This window comes from Lutra lutra, chromosome 10 (assembly GCF_902655055.1).
Source record: "Lutra lutra chromosome 10, mLutLut1.2, whole genome shotgun sequence".
In the NCBI taxonomy this organism is placed as follows: Eukaryota; Metazoa; Chordata; class Mammalia; order Carnivora; family Mustelidae; genus Lutra; species Lutra lutra.
This window is the reverse complement of record NC_062287.1, coordinates 26,346,924-26,363,576: the sequence shown is the minus strand read 5'-3', so window position 1 is coordinate 26,363,576 and position 16,653 is coordinate 26,346,924.

Here is a 16,653-nt window from a genome sequence, read left to right as displayed (position 1 = left end):
CCCTGCTGGGGCACCTGGGTAGCATGGTCTGTCAAGTCTTAGACTCTAGGTTTCAGCTCAGACCATGATCTCAGTAGGGTGAGACTGAGCCTCTGAGGGGGCTCCCTTCTCAGCGTGGAGTCTGCTGGAGTTTCTCTCTCTGTCTCCCTCTGCCCACCCTCTCCCCACAAGCACTGGCTTTCTCTCCCTCTCTCTCTCTCTCTAAAATAAGTAAATGTTAAAAAATTTTTAAAAAGAAAGGAAGGAAGGAAAGGAGTGTACTGCTGCATGTAGGATGTGTCTAGGTACAGTGGGGGAGTGACCTGGTCCTGAGGCAAAGGGGTTTCAAAGAAAGACCAGCACCACAGCCTGAAGTCTCACCTCAGGCCTTAAAAACACATGTTTAATCCCAAACTGCCTTTCCCTGGGTTGCCTTTCAGAAGGTGGGTGCTTTAGAAATAACAACTTTTAAAAATATGTTTCCTTGGAAAACATGATTGAGAAGGTGAAGAAACCACACCCTTGACTGGGAGATTGGGTCACCTGCAGTTACTGCTTCCGATGGGGGTCAGAAAAATTGAGGTCAGTTACAGCTTCCTGTGGATGTCACAGTGAGTCCGTAGGACTCCTGTGAAGCAAAGTCATGCCTCTCCCTTCCCCACTTTTCTCTCCTCATCCAATCTCAGAAAGACTAGACAGCAGAGAGAAACACCCAGAAGCCACTGTGCTATGTGTGCCAGATGTCACCAGCTCTCCACCCATCCTCCCAGGAAAAAGGACAACTGCAGGGAAATCAGTCACATCTTGAATAGTTGGAGCAAGACTCCTACGGTGAAGCCCTTTGGGGATAAGCCAGCTAATCTCCTCTGTGGTATTCTGTGATCTCTTCTCTCTTACACACTTCAGCATCCAGCACAGATCTTGCTGGGGCTGTTTCCTGAAGAATGTGGTTGGGATCCTGGTCTTTCTTGTCTGTTACTGCTAAGTAGTCCCAGTAGACAGATGTCCACGGAGATGTGATTCCTCAAAAGGTGATTCCAGTTCAGTTTCAGACTGCTAAGATGTTAATCTACCACAATGATCCTATCACAAAATACCTGGAAAAAGACAGTGTGAAATATATCTCTTCTTAGCTTGGAACATGACCCTGGCTATGGCCAGTTGCCTCTTCTGAGAAGGTGGCTGATAGTGGAGTGGTATGGGAAGACGACCAGAACCTAGAATGGTCAGTGCACCAAACAAAAGTTCGAAAGTTATTTTTCAGTGCACAAAAGAGATCCTTGTTTCAAGAGTTGCTGGGGACTCCTGCACTTGTACTTGGCACTGGTATGCTAGTTCATTGCCATACCTTGTTTATCCAGTCTCTGCCCTCCTTGGTTGTCCTGAGACTAAAGGAAACTTCATAAAGTTGAAAGTTTGTTCCTGTTTTATTTAACTGTAATGACACCTAGTCTATTTCTACTCCAGCGGATTTATTTCCAGGGAGTAGCCACAGCCCAGAGGAAGGCCTTGGGAAAAGCAGGGGAGTAGATACAAGATGGACCCCAGGATTATTCAGGAGCATCGACCAAGGGAAATGGGCTGGAGCAGTTACCAGGAGCTCCAAACCCCAGGACATCAGAAAGAAACCCCAAGGCATAGAAGTCAGTAAGACCAAAGTCTGGAATATTTGCAGAACAGGCAGTGTTGGGGTTGGGGGTGGGATGCAAACCAGAGGCTATTCCTTTAGTGAGCAGTGATTTAATGATTTTAAGTGCAAATCGTAGCCCCATTCTGCCTTTATCCCCAGCACGTCTACGTCTTGCTGATTCTTATTAAAGAAACTCTGTTGGGAGGCGCCCTTTTATAGCACATTAATGACAGCGTGGGAGGAGTAAAGTCCTCTTTAGCCTTTCTGTTTTTTGTAAAAAGTTTCTGGTGACTCACTGTCCCTCCAATTTCCTCAAGTGTCCCTGGGTGCCAGGCTAAGAACCCCTGATGTGAACAAGAGCATCTGGCTTGGTCCAACTTCCTGGATGTTATACTTTGAGGTGGTGGCGGAGTGTCCTGAGGATGGAGGCCCCGATGGCCCTGTGTTGTTCTGAGGACAGGATGTGGACCCAGGGAGCAGGAGCCCCTGGGACAGTCAGGTGTGCCCTCACAGTGAGCCGTCGGGCAAAAGAGGTACCAAGGACAGAGCCCTCACCCTGGCAGCAGGCCACAACTTCCTGCCCTCCTCCTTACCCTGCTGGCTTTTGGAGATTCTCCAAAGACAGCAGCAGGCACCAATGGCTAATTGCTCCGAAATAGCTAGTCTCCATTTCAGGGTGCTGCTTGCTTTTGCTTTAGTAGCTGGCAAATGAATCCTCCTAGGGATTATAATAACCCTGTCCTGGCTGTGTTCCCTGGAATCTTGGCCTCTTTCCCTGGCACTCATCCCAAAAGGGATGGAAATCTCTTAGTATTTATCCCCTTGAAGATTCCCTGCGCCTGCCTGGCTCCCAGCCACCCTGCACACAGACGGCCCGCTTCCTCCATTTCTCCGTGGAGCAGATTGTGCCCTGGTTCTTCCCCGTGCTGTCACCCTCCGAAGGCTGCCGTCTCCCTGCTGGGGCTGCCACTGCTCCTCCCAAGCCTCTCTGTTGGTACTCTCATCCCACTGGGCAGAAATATTTATTCCCTGTATTTTCATTTCCACCAAAAGCCCAAGAGAAGGACTGAGATGCCTTCTCAGACAGAAAGATACTAGGCACCCCTGAAACAATGAAAAGAGTTTGCTTCCTCAAAGAGCTGACTGTCCGCCTTCCTTCTTCCTGACAAAGACACGACTCTGAGGACCGGGGAAGCACTGACATGTTGGTTCTGCACCTGAGAATGTGAATGTGGCCTATCTAGTAATGAGCATTAGAGCAGAGGAGGGAGCAGTCAACTCCGCTCACTTACTGTGTGATGTTACTCCAGGCTATTCTGTGTGTCTGTCCCCCGCACCCACTCCACTGGACTGAGCTCCATGAAGATAGTCACTAGATCTTAAAATTCTTTGCAGAAGAATTGTAAGGAATTAGATCTCCTAATCCCTGGTCACTAAGGATGGGGTGGGGCAGGGAGTACCTAGCACAGGACTGGCATATATTAAAAGTTCAATAAATCTTTGCTGAATGAATGGACTATGATGACCCAGCTCATATGCTCTTAGCATAGCCCTTTCCCAGAGCACTGGGCTTCAGTGTAGGTGGACCCTGCGTGTAGATGACCACTTAGAACATGAGAGTGACCTGTGCACAGCCAGGATGCTCATTTTTATTTCATTAGGTCCTTGGCCACCGATCCAAGTGGGGATTGGGTGAGAGAGTTATGTAGTTAGATCACAACAAAGCCATCACTATTGCTGGAAAAAACATCGAGTATGGGTTGGGAGTGTTATTTTGGTATAGGAAGTGCAACATATTTTCCTTAAGTCAATCCTACAAGTGCCATACAACACTCAGGAAGATTCTCAGCTCCTTGCGTCTAGGAGCACTTACCCTAAATAGACACCTAACTGAGCAACTCAGTGTACCATTGCCATTATACCCCAGCCACTCTGGTCAGCAGGACTGTCCCTTCCCTTCGCTTGCCTCCACTTTGTAATGCAGGCCCACTGCCTTCCTGAAAACAATATTGTAACATTGTCTTTGGGTGCCCTTTGCCAAGGCACTATTGGCTCTCTATGGCAATTTGAATGCAATCATAATAAATAAACCAGCAATTGGGTCAACTTGTAATAGATCATATAAAACCTTTATATGGCTGAAAAAAACAATAAGTGACCTATTAACAAAAGAGAAGGGGCGGGTGGGCCAGCTCGGAGGGAGTATGTTTGGAAAACTCAACTGTTCCCAAGCAGCAATTATGAATTCCCCATATTCAAAGTGAATTCACAATTTCACAGCTCCAGAAACAGACTGACTTTCCCTGTGCATCCAGTCGCCGAGGCTGTCAGAAAATCGAAAACAGTGCATCAAGGAGAGCCTGAGATTTGGTCAGAAATTTCTTAGTTAAATCAGACACTTAATCAGGAGCCATAATACATGAAGAAGCTGAATGTTACTTGTCCTCCTTCGTGCAGGATCAGACAATTTCTGCAAAAGAAGATGGACAAATCCCCAAGAGGCTGGAAAGAAGGCAGAGTTCTCAGAAAGGTGTTCTGGTAAAGGGGAAAACTTCCTTTTCCCTGCTCAGCTCCCTGAGGAAGCAGCACAGGGGAAGAAAGTCCAGAGAGACAGGAATTTACAGAGGAATCTGCCATTTTTAAGAGATCTTCTCTTCACCTTTCTAAATGTTTCCTTGTCTGTTAAAGGGAATGGAAATGCCTACTTCATTTATTCTGAGAATTAAATGAAGTAACTGATACAAAGGATTTATCAAAGCATTTAGCATGTAGTAGGCACTGAGAGATGTGGTCCCTTTCATGTAGATTCCTGTTTGGAAGGCAGCCCTCCTCACCACTATACTGCCAATGTCCACTGGATTCCCCAGTACTTGCAAAGGTCAAAGGGATCCTCTCCCACAGGAAAGTCATACTTGCCTTGGGAGTCAAGTCTGCTCTGGCCGGCCTCTTTGAGGGCCCGCCTTGTGTCTTGAGAGGATCCTTGGCACCAAGGATGGTTAAAATGAATGCTCTGGAGCGCAGACCTCGTAAAGAAGTTTCAAATGAAAGAAGAATCATCCCCAGGATTGCTCTGTCTGTGTCTGAAGGCAACAGGAAATCAGAGGAGCCTAGAGGTCATTGGGGAAAGCATCAAAAAAGGGGTGACCACTGAGTTGACCTATAAGAGTCCCCACCAGAAAGGAAGAAAGAAATAAAGAAATGGGAAGAGAGAAGGAAAGAAAGGGAGGGAGGGAGGGAGGGAAAGGAAAGGAAATGGCAGAGGAAGGAGCATAAGAGCCATGGAGGAATCCATGTATGTGACACATTTGCATGTTCCCTAGAAGCACCTGAAGCCCAGGGAGCAGGAGGGGATTGGAGGATGTATGTACACGTCCGTGGCCTTCAACTGTCGTCACAGGCCATGAAATCAGTGTAACTGGAAGACCTTCGAGTAAAGGTTCGGGGGCAGGAACCACAGAGGATGCTAGTAAGTGAGTTGGTGGGACCTTCCAGGTTTGGAACTTGAACTTGGGGCGGGGTTAAGAGCGGGAGAGGGGTGGTGTTGGCAGTAGGGAACAAACTGACTCCACAGTTCTCTGATTGAGCTGTGATCCACCCCCCCAACCCATTTTTAACACCTTGTAATAGAAAGAGCAGAAATTTAAAAAGAAAGCCAAAGATGACAGTTGTAGGGTAAAAAAGGTGTGGGAAATGTGCAAGGAACAGAAGGCTCAGAATTCTGCTCTGCTGTTAGTAACTCATGAGGGGTCCACAAGAAAACCACAATAGCCGAGGCTGGGGCTTGGGGGAGAGAAGCACGGGGACTCAGGGATCTGCAGAATGGAACGTCTGAGTCCCCTGTGGTTTTCAGCCTAGTCCTTTGATGCCCTGCCCCAGGGAGGAAGAGGCTGACACCAGCTGTCCTGAGGCTGCCTGGGTATTGATCCCATGCTTGTCTCCTTCACCACTCTCTTTAGATTGTGCAGGCTCTGATGGTGGGGATGCTGTCCACAAAATACTCAGCACTTTTAAAAGGAGGAACTGTTCCATAACACTTCGGTGAAATCATCGAGACGCGTGAATGAGAAGGCAAATTGTGCTGTTTAGTGGGTCCTTGAAGAAGTATAAATAGGTATGAGAAATAAGGGTTTTGTCTTATGAACGAAGATGGCCTGTTATCACTAGCCAAGTTCATTTTCATTAGAAGAAATAGACAATTCTAAGTTATCCAATCTGCATGCCAAGATCGTCCTAAATCCTAGACCTTCTTTGCTCTTAGTAATGAAGAGGCCAGCTGTCTTCAGGTCTACATGGGGCTCAGCTCCTGCTGATGTGAACCAGGGAGAAAGCAGCCCACTCCTCCACCTGACCACAGTTACAGACTATACTAGCTGCCTTTAAGGTGAGTCAATCCTACTGTCCCCCATTCCTTAAATCCCAGACACTTGCCTTCTTACCTGCCTGTGCCCCTTAAGGAGAAACAAGGAGAGCCTTTCTGTAACCATCAAAAGCTATAGAAGATGAACAGTTATTTCTGGAGATAATGATGGGCATTTAAAGTCCAAGATAGCATCATTCAATCCAAGAAATAGCTCGCCTTTGGCTTTATAGGTTCTTGTGGCCACAATGAGTGGCTACTCCAGGAACGAATGATGTGCTGATGTTCAGTTAAAAGATGACTGGGGCGGGGGATAGGTTCCCATACCCAGCTGTTCCCTCCTCGTAACATCGAGAGGCACAGACTGCCCCACCCTCACAGGTGTCACACCACCGGTGTCTGCCTGACATCAGAACCAGCCTTCAATTAGCTGAACAAATGTGTTTAGTGTTGTTACAGATCACCTCAAAGCCATTTATATTTGGCTTCATAATGCATTATGGCAGGGAGGTGGGATGAGGGTGGGAGGTGGCAGTGGAGAGGTCTGGGTAGGAGAGAGTTGCTGAAGATTTATCTTTCTAATTATGCTTTGCTTAGGGCTAATATTAAAATTAGTTTTAATTCCCTGAGCACACAGCAGCTCAGGAACATGCAGGGCATTGGGGAGGCTGGCCTAGGATTTTCAATTTGCTTAGGAGAGACACACATGGGTAACAGCAACTCAGCTGTTACGGCCCAGCTCTCCAGCCACTGGGGCTGGCCTGAGACCTTGCAGTCTGGCTGTCCTATAGTTTATACAAGGAGAGAGCAGTCCTCCTGCCCTTGACTTGTACTGGCATTCTCGGGTGAAATAACCCTAGATACGGTAAATAGCATGCAATTATTAAATTAATACAGAATGGTGTGTCTCCTTTACCCCCACTGCCACGGACGTGTTGTAATAATGACTTTTGCACCTGCTGAGGGTAATTAGTGAGTAATGCACATAGGTGTGTAATTACCGGGTAAACACATATTTACCAATAACTTCCCACCAATGAGCACTGACAGGTAGCTGGTAGGACTAAGTTCAGGTGAAATGAGAAGTAGCTCAGACTTTGGTTTAACTCTAGGCTCTAATGAAAACTTGCTTTAAGGAATATAATTTAATTTATGAGCAAGCTCCCTACCAACAGCCTGCCCCTCCGGCTTTTTAATCAAACCTAGGAGCGTAAATACCAAATATCCTAAGACAACTTATTCCTGTATGAGAAATAGCTATGTTCACAATCAGGAGAGTGCTATGCAGACATCGAGCAAGACACTTGAGGCTATCCCTAGTTTTTTTTTTTTTTTTTTTCTTAATCTGTAAAATGGAGATAAGCCTATTTCATGAGCCTGTTCTGTCTAGTGAATGAAACAATTAACATGGGAGCAGGGTTAGAAATATAAAATCTCACAAGTGTATGTTATTAAAACTATTATTCCAAGCTGGCTGACACTATGGGGCCTGGGATGTTCTATGGGAAACTGTAGGAGAGACAGATATGGTCAGACAGGGACTAGAATCCCTCTCCACCCTGTTCCCACCCTTAGGTATCTAGAAACCTTCAGTCCTAAGAAGGGAAGTAAAGGTCTTTCATCCTGCAATCTCTCCCTACACACACACACACACACACACACACACACATACCTGCATGTCACTCTCTGAAGGTTTGAAGACTCCCAAAATATGTTTAGTTATAGTTCGAACTTCCAATAAAGCTTTTTAGGTGTTCTAGCCACACAGCTGTCACCAGCCCAACATACTCACGTACTTGCACCAACTCTGGCCATAAAGTCCAAGAATCAAGGATATGAATAGGAAAGGGCCATGCACAGGAAACAGAAGGAGAATGTGGTGGGATAAAACTTGCTAGGTCAGCCTGTAACAGACCCATTCTTGCCATAGGGGCATATTGGGTCTGGGTGTCCTGTTGTATTTTCTGAGTTCTCCTCATTTGTGACACTGCCAGCCTCTCTATTTACCTCCACCCTACATGGAGACACCTCTGACCCCCCAGTTGTCTTTTTACTCAGTGATGAACTTGTGTGGGGTTCATCAGATCTTCACCCAGGGTTGTCACTGCCCAGCCAATGGCCACATACACAATCAGCTAATCAAGGTGAGAGGCATAATCCGTGTCCTCAGAATATAGTGGAGTTGGGGCATCTGGGTGGCTCAGTCAGTTAAGAGTCCAACTCTTGATTTCCGCTTAGGTCATGATCTCAGTGTTGTGAGATTGAGCCCCATGTCAGCCTCTGTGCTCAGCGGGGAGTCTGCATGAGATTGTCTCTTTCCCTTTACCCTCTCTCTAAAATATATATATACATATATGGATTAATTGGCCATCTGTGGGTCAAACACAAGACCTCAGCTTTATTGGGGGGTCGAGCCGTACCAGATGAACTTACTATCCACAGACACACAACAGAATTAACACTGGTAATACTCCACTTCTGGAAGTTAATCTTTGATGGGATAGTAACAGATCTAAAGAAACATGATTTTCTCTGGGTATTCACAAAATCCATATTTCAATTTTGAAGGACATTTGCCATGGCATGATTTTACAAACATTTAAGTAACTGCTTAGAAATTAACAGAAACCCCTTAACCTTCACTAGTGTATCTAGTGTGTATTTCAGCTTTCCCTTTTTAAAACTTTGAATAGCTATACATTTATATATTTCAAAATTCTTTTTTAAATATTTTATTTATTTATTTGATAGAGAGAGTGAGAGAGAGAGCATGAGCAAGGATGGGGAGAAGGAGAAGCAAGATCCCCACTGAGCAGAGAGCCCGACATGGGACTCGATCTCAGGACCCTGGGATCATGACCTGAGCTGAAGGCAGATGCTTAACTGACTGAGCCACCCAGGCACCCTACATAGTTCAAAATTCTAGAGTTACACAGGGCACCTAGTGACATCATCTCCATTAATTCCTGATGCACACTACCAAGTTCCTCTCCCTTGTGTCACCAAGTTACTGATTTCCTATTTATTGTTCCAGAAAGTCTATCATACATAAGTAGATATATATTTAGACACATATATTTCTTTTCTCTCCCTTATTTTACATAAATGGTAAGATATTCTGTATATTCACCTAATTAAAATCTCAATGGGAATCTTCCAAATATTTTTAAATGACTCAAACCTAATTTTCTGACTTAAATAATTTTTATACTGGACTTCAGATCAGATGACTCTTGGTTCCTGAACGATTCTTCCAATTTTTTGTTATTTTCCATTTGCATGAATATCCATCCATCCCCAGGGTACCTTGTAGGTCGAATATACTCTTTGCTTTTTCTTTTTTTTTTTTTTTTAAGATTTTATTTATTTATTTGACAGAGAGAAATCACAAGTAAGCAGAGAGGCAGGCGGAGAGAGAGGAGGAAGCAGGCTCCCTGCTGAGCAGAAAGCCCGACGTGGGGCTCGAACCCAGGACCTGGGATCATGACCTGAGCCGACAGCGGCCCAACCCACTGAGCCACCCAGGCGCCCCTACTCTTTGCTTTTTCAACAAGCACACTATCTTGGGTTCAAACTTGGAGGCAGTAGGGCTAAAAACAGCCATCTCCCGGGGCGCCTGGGTGGCTCAGTGGGTTAAAGGCTCTGCCTTCGGCTCAGGTCATGATCTCAGGGTCCTGGGTCCGAGCCCCGCATCAGGCTCTCTGCTCAGCGGGGAGCCTGCTTCCTCCTCTCTCTCTGCCTGCCTCTCTGCCTACTTGTGATCTCTCTCTGTCAAATAAATAAAAATCTTTAAAAAAAAAAAAAGTACATAAATTAATTAAAAAAAACAGCCATCTCCCCACACAAAATAAACACAAAATAATAGCTTATGTTGCTGATTTCTTTCAGTCTCTCCTTTAGCAGAAACAGTGACATCTGATGATTACTGCTGAGGGCGATGGAGCGCAGGAAACAATTAATTCAGCGCCTGGTCTGTGCTGAGCAAGTACATGCCTCCCTCTCCCTCACCCCTCCCAGCGTGCTGGTAGGTGAGGATTATGATCCCAGCCTTCAGGTAAGAGAGCGGAGCTCAGAAAGGAGAGTTTGCCTACCATCCCAGGATTCGTTAGTGGCAAGTCAGGATTTGAAGTTGAAAATGTTCTCTAAGCCCACCCTTCTCCCTCCTTACTACCCTGCCCTATGAAATCTTCAAAGTGCTGAGAAGCGCAGGAACTTTAGAGCAACACGTGAGTACGGTAAGGCGGGGAATGTAGTGTGACTTATGCCAAAGCCTTAGCGCAGGGCTTCAAAGAAGCTAGGGCTCTGTACTTAACCCCTGTTTGGTGACTGCAACGCTCGGCTTTCCTGCAGAGCGTGTCAGCGTAGAATCCACGGCTGGCCAGCACCCACACTCATTTGAGGTCTTCCCCTGGAGACTAAAAAGGGGGTTAGCTGCCTGTTAACCAGGACTAGGGATGCGCCTGGAGATAATACCTACTCATCTTTGCCTGGATGTAAAGTAAAATAACCTGCGTCTCGATTCCTGCTCTTTATTTTTATCTCCAGCTCATAAAATTTCCAAGTTGGCTTATACAGGAAAGATCGTATTTTCAATTATATCCCTAAATGATTGGGGGGAAGGGCTCCTTTCTGTCTGCCTAATTTTCACCCTTCCCAATTACCCTAGAAATGAGCAAGACTTCGGCAGTGGCTGTTTCCACCTGGGTAAACTAGAGGATGAGGACAAGACTTGAGATCTCAAATCTCAGGTCCTCACTCATTGCCTTTAGTACCTGAAGAAGGTGTACAGCTGGTATTTTTCTTCCCGTTTTGCAAGTCGGAAAGCTAAAGCACTAAAGAGTGGCCAGTGGCCCCCGAGGCCATCCTTCTGAAGAACGGCCCCTGGCACAGGTCTCCTTGCAGGAGTCACCCACAGGAACACATATGCTGCATGTCAGGCAACGGAGGAAAAGGAAAGGTGAGGTGTCTCCTGTCCATGCTCGGCTCCACGCCCCGAACACACTGTACAAACCGCTCTGAGCCACTAAGGATCCATTTCATTCAGCAAACACTGTTGGTCCCAGCAAAATGCATCGGGCCTGGGAATTCCCGCCACGAGAGGAAAATCACATTTCAGCAGCTGCTTCTAGCCCAGGATGCAATCCCCTGCCGCCGACACCCCTCCTACCTCCAGAAATAGTAAACATCTGCCAAGAGAGAGCCCCGTTAGCGAAATCCCCCACTGCTGAGGATCTCTGACTGGATTTCTTCTGAGCTCCCTGCCCGTTTCCCACCCCCCTGGCAGTGACAGGCCACTTCTCTCAGCCCGCTGGAGCGAGCCCAGACCCAGGCCCGTGGGCGACCCCAAGCTGCTGTTCTCCCCTCTCCTCCGCCCTCAGTCGCTTCCCCTCCAGGAGCACCAACTCAGAGCTGTCACACTCCTGTCAACCAGATGGGAGACCAGCCACTAAGCTGTTAATGCCTCTTGCAAGGACAGGGCCTGTGGTCACAGGCAGGCTGCCGGAGAGCCTCCACGCAGGAGCAGGAGGGGGCCTGGCCGTCAGCGTAGGGGAAAGTGGCCTTTTTGTCCCAAGGTTCCCACGGGTGGCCCCGTGCCCCTCCTCCCCAGTGCATGCCTCTCCTGTCCCTTCTGCTCTCACCGCTTCAGTGCAGCCAGCCAGCATTGCCGCAGCGTGCTGACGGCGGAGCGGCTGCAGTGAGCTGCCATTCCAGATGTCAGCAACATGCTCGCAGGTAGGAGCCCTGTAGGATATTTATGGCTTTAATTCCTCAGTAGAGGTTTCTGTTCTGTCATGCAGCGACATATGAATTGCTGCTCATTTGCTCCTGTGTTTCCACGTCAGCGCAATTATGGAAGGGCTGCTGGCTTCTTGTACGACCCCACAAGTTATGATCCCTACACATTTCAGACTGAGGGAAGCCGAGAAGGATTGCAAACACCAGTGAGAAAGGGCAAGGAGATGGCAGACCAACAAAGGTGAGGAGCAGGCATCCAGGCCTTGAGGTGGCTGTCAGCTGGTAAGGGCAGGCGGGGACATGCCACATGTTTCCAGGGAGGATAGACAGCCAGTGCTTCCTGATAGGATCCCGGGGGAGTTCTGGAGGGCCGTTGGGGGATGTGGGTCTAGGCCCGACTGTAGAGGATGGCCTCTGCTCTGCTCAGCAGTTACTACCTGCTTCGTCCACCTGTGACCTTGGCAAAGTCACCAGATCCAAGTCTTCTCGAGCCTACTTCCTCAGTTTTAAAATGAGGGCAGGCAGCTTCCAGCCTCCAGGAGGGAAGGAAGAGTTCACTGATGTGTGCACAGATGAGAGATTCCATCCAAAGACCCAGAGCCATGTTGATCTTCAAGGAACTGGGGTGCATTCTGGCTCATCTGTCACCATTTTTGTACTTATAAAAGAACAAGTTCTGTCAAAATCCAGTATGCCACCAACTGGAGAGAAGAAATTCCTCCTCCCCCCTTTTTTTGTAATCTCCAACAAATTCATAAAACAAAGAGACTTTTTTTATTTCATTTTGTCAATAAACCTGGCAATGGAAATACCAATTTGAACAGCAATTTTCCCCCTGGTCTGAGCTGAAATTGGCTCTGAATGAATTGTTTTTCAGTCTTTACATGTAAATTCTCTCCATATCCTTCGGTCTTACAGACAGTCCTGGGACCTTCCCCTGCTTCACTGCCACTTCTCCATCCAAACCTCTGGTTCCTGGAAACAACACGCTTTTACACGGCAATGACTCCAGTGCCTTCCCCTCCAAAGCCCAGTCACAAAAGGTGTGTTGTTGCCAGAAACTGTGGGAAGACCTGGAGGTATCACATAGCCCAGCAGACCAGAGGAGGTGGGCGCCTGTCCAGGCAGGGTGGAGCTAGGACTGGGATACAGATGTCCTGAGGCCCAATGCACATTCCCTCTGCACGTCCCTGACCTTCAATTCTCCCACTTCCAGAACACTCACTGGATCCCAACTAAGCCCAAAGATCAAATCGTAGGTGTAGGTTTTAGCAGATTCTAAACAATTCTGGGGCTGATGTCTTCATACAATAGTGTTGTCATATTTAGCAAATAAAAACATAAAAATAATATTGAGTGTAAAGCATGTTCCAAATTTTGTTTGAGATATACTTATGTTGAAGAATTATTCATTGTTGGGGTACCTGGGTGGCTCAGTTGGTTGGGCATCTGCCTTTGGCTCAGGTCATGATCTCAGAGTCCTGGGACTGAGACCCACATGGGGTTCCCTGCTCAGCAGGGAGTCTGCTTCTCCCTCTCCCTCTCCCTTTGTGCCCCCCACCCCAAATAAATAAAATCTCTAAAAAAATTATTCATTGTTTATTTGAAATCAAATTTAACTGTGTCCCTATATGAAAGAGACTTTGGCTCTTCCTCCCTCACATTCTTATAAATCAAATGAACCAATTTTTAAGAATTCCAACCACCTGTCCCTCGTGATGCTAAAGCCGAAAAGCCAAAGTGGTCCAGGCTTTAGAGACAGATGGAACTTCCAGTTCCAGCTCTGCCATCCAGCAACTCTGTTATCTTAGGGTCAGCTAATTTCTTTAGGCCGTAACTGACTCATATGTAAAATGTGGACAAGAAATAGTATCTATTTCACAAAGGCATTACAAGGATTAAACAACATATATATAATATTTTTAGTGCAGGCACAAACCTAGCATTCAGTACGTTTCTGTCACCAATGTGTTACGTTTCTGCGTATAAATCAGGTTTCAAACAGTATAGTAACATGAACTACATAGGTTAAACCAGCAGTTACACAATTTCTTAGACCTCATATTTAATATCCATGAAATGTATTATGATTCCATTTTATAGATGAAGTTAAGTACATTTATAGAGCCTGCTGCAATTAAGTGACAAAGTTGGAAGTTTGAGAAAAATTATTTTGATTATCAGGTCAGTATTTTTCTAAGAGTATTTCACTTCTCTGGCCTCTGCCCTCAAGTAGATTATTCTGGGAGGTGTAATGCAATATGGAGTTACTCCCCAAACCAAAGCACATGCCAGTGCCTTGCTGCTTAAACTGGACTTTGGAGTCTAGTCCTTTCCCTTCCTCCTCCTGGGTAATGGGCTATTCTTGATCCAATTAGGAATAGTGTGAAACGCCTGAGGTCAGTGACTCTATACAAATCTGCAGATTATAGGTACATAGTGTGGGTGTATGGTCCGGCTTGACCCAGCTCAGGAAGGTAGTCTGGATCCTCTCCTTCATTCCATAAGACTTCAGCTGTCTAAACTAACCAGAACACTCACTCAGCTTCCATTCCATAAGAAATTCATTCTCCACAATTCTCAAGACCCAAACCATGAGCTGAGATTAAAATCTAAAGTAGTCCTAGGCATTCCAAGTTGATTAATATCCCCTCTCTTCCCGGGTTCTAAATCTCCCTGCACTATTAGAAATTGGATATGCTGCTTTAGTTCCTCTGATGACTGAGACCAGAGGATCCCAGGAGGGTATACCTAGAAGATGGGCAATTAGACCCTTCTGAGGGCCAATCACAGCGGTGACCACTTCATTCACCAAGGCAGGAGGATAGTCCACAGTGATGGGAGATGCATTGGTGATATCACGAAGTGTGCCAGGACTTCCGGGAACACACCCAGTCTCTCTGCTTTCTTGATATTGGTAAAGTCTTGCTTTGATCACCGCATTATTTTTCACATTTTAAACTCCCTCAATAGCAGTGAGGGGTGAATAATACATGAATTTACAAAAAGGACAAACAGCAGAGCATGAGAAAGCCCTACTTCCTGAAAAAATACTACATTCATTCTGAAGTTTACAATAATCCATATCTAAAACCCAATGGCCAGTTCCTGTCCATGCTTTTCAGCCCAAGACATTCTCAAGAATTCTCTCTAACTTCCATTTCGAATAATCTAAAACACTGCAGGTTCATCTTTTTTACGTTCCTAGCCCTACTTCTAATCAATTTTCTTTCGCACTTTCCTGTCCTCTAGATAAATCAAATGCCAATTTATCTTCTTCTTCCTTATTTTCTGCCTCCTTTCATTTCATCTCTGCTCGTCACTAATCAGCTTGTGCAAGCATCCACATGTACATTCCGTGTTTATTTGATAGTTCTTGTTTGCAGCAAGGAGTGGTACCTCAAATTCGTCAAATACCCAAGCGATAAGGAAGAATGATATTAACTGCAAGGAAACAAAGTAAAATATTTAAGGCAATTAGAGAACAATTCGAGCTAGTAATACAATTAATGACTAATAAAGTTTGTATGCAGCTCTACAAGGCACAAAGCACCAAACACCCTGAATCTTATTCGATCTTCACAATATGTGATCTAACTTGATAATAGAGAAAGCAGAATGGTGGCGGGAGTGAAAATGGCATTTATTGTCAGATACATTAGGTTTGAATTGCAATTCTGCCTGCTAATGCATTGCCTGGCACCTGGCCAGCATGATGCAGGTTCACTTTTCTCAGCTCTAAAATGGGTTAAGAATATTCAAGATGCAAGAGTTTGGAGTAATTAGTACAGATGCATACAGAATGCTTCGCTCATGGTTGGTGACTTATTATGATCCTCATTTAATGATTTAATGTATAAGGAAACAGAGACCCAAAGAGTATTACAAGTTTATTGAGGTCATATGACTCGTAAGTGGCAGAGCTGGATTCAAACCAGGCTTTGATGAACTAAAGCCTCTGCATGGCCCATCACATCACAACCAGAACCTTTAGCTCAATGCATCTCAGCACATAGTGTACACACCAATCACTTAGAACCTTGTTAAAATGTAGATCTTAAGTATGAAGTTCCCTGAGATTCTGCATGTTTCACAAGATCTCTCTGAGATGATGCTTACCCTGTCAGTTCACACTTTGGATAGCAAAGATATAAACTATGAGTATTAACTAGAATTTAGGATTACCCCAGGGTGATGCAGGTGGGCCTTTTAGAATTGAGGTTTTTACATCCGACTCTTGGTTTCAGCTCAGGTCATGATCTCTAGGTCCTGCGGTCAAGCCTCACATCAGGCTCTACACCCAGCGGGGAGTCTGCTTGAGATTCTCTCTCTCCCTCTTCCTCTGCCTCAGTTCCTAAAAGTAAATAAATAAATATTAAAAAAAAAAAAGAACTGAGGCTTTTAGTTTTAGTGATAAAGATAGAATGCAAAGGTCACAACCATTTATTCAATGTGTCCAGTGTTTGCCAGGTGCATGACAAAGTATCAAGTGCTGGGGATGTGAAGATGAACAAAATATGCTGAGAAGCACATATGTTAGCAACTCCATCGAATGGGCCTAATAGATTTGGAGGCTTACAGGGAGATCCACACAGTAAGAAAGAAATATGGGGCATATGTTTGCAAATGTAGGATAAGGACAGATGACAGAGAACCTTGACAGATTCCTTGAGGGCCCTGTAACCTCAATCCAAGCCCATAGGGATGCACTGTAGCTGTAAAAACAAGGTCAAGTTTAAGTTTGGATTGAAATAGAGAGAAACCAAAGATGCCAACCAAGAGGCCATTGTAGAAAGCAGAGGTGAGCTGTTGTGGGCTTGGCTTTGGTAGAAACCATGGCAACGAAGAATGAAACAGAGCTGTAGGACACAGTGAGGAGAACCATGGTGAGAGTGCTGGACTTTAAACTCCTAGTGAGGCCTGGGCTCCATTATAGCTCTGCCTCGTATGA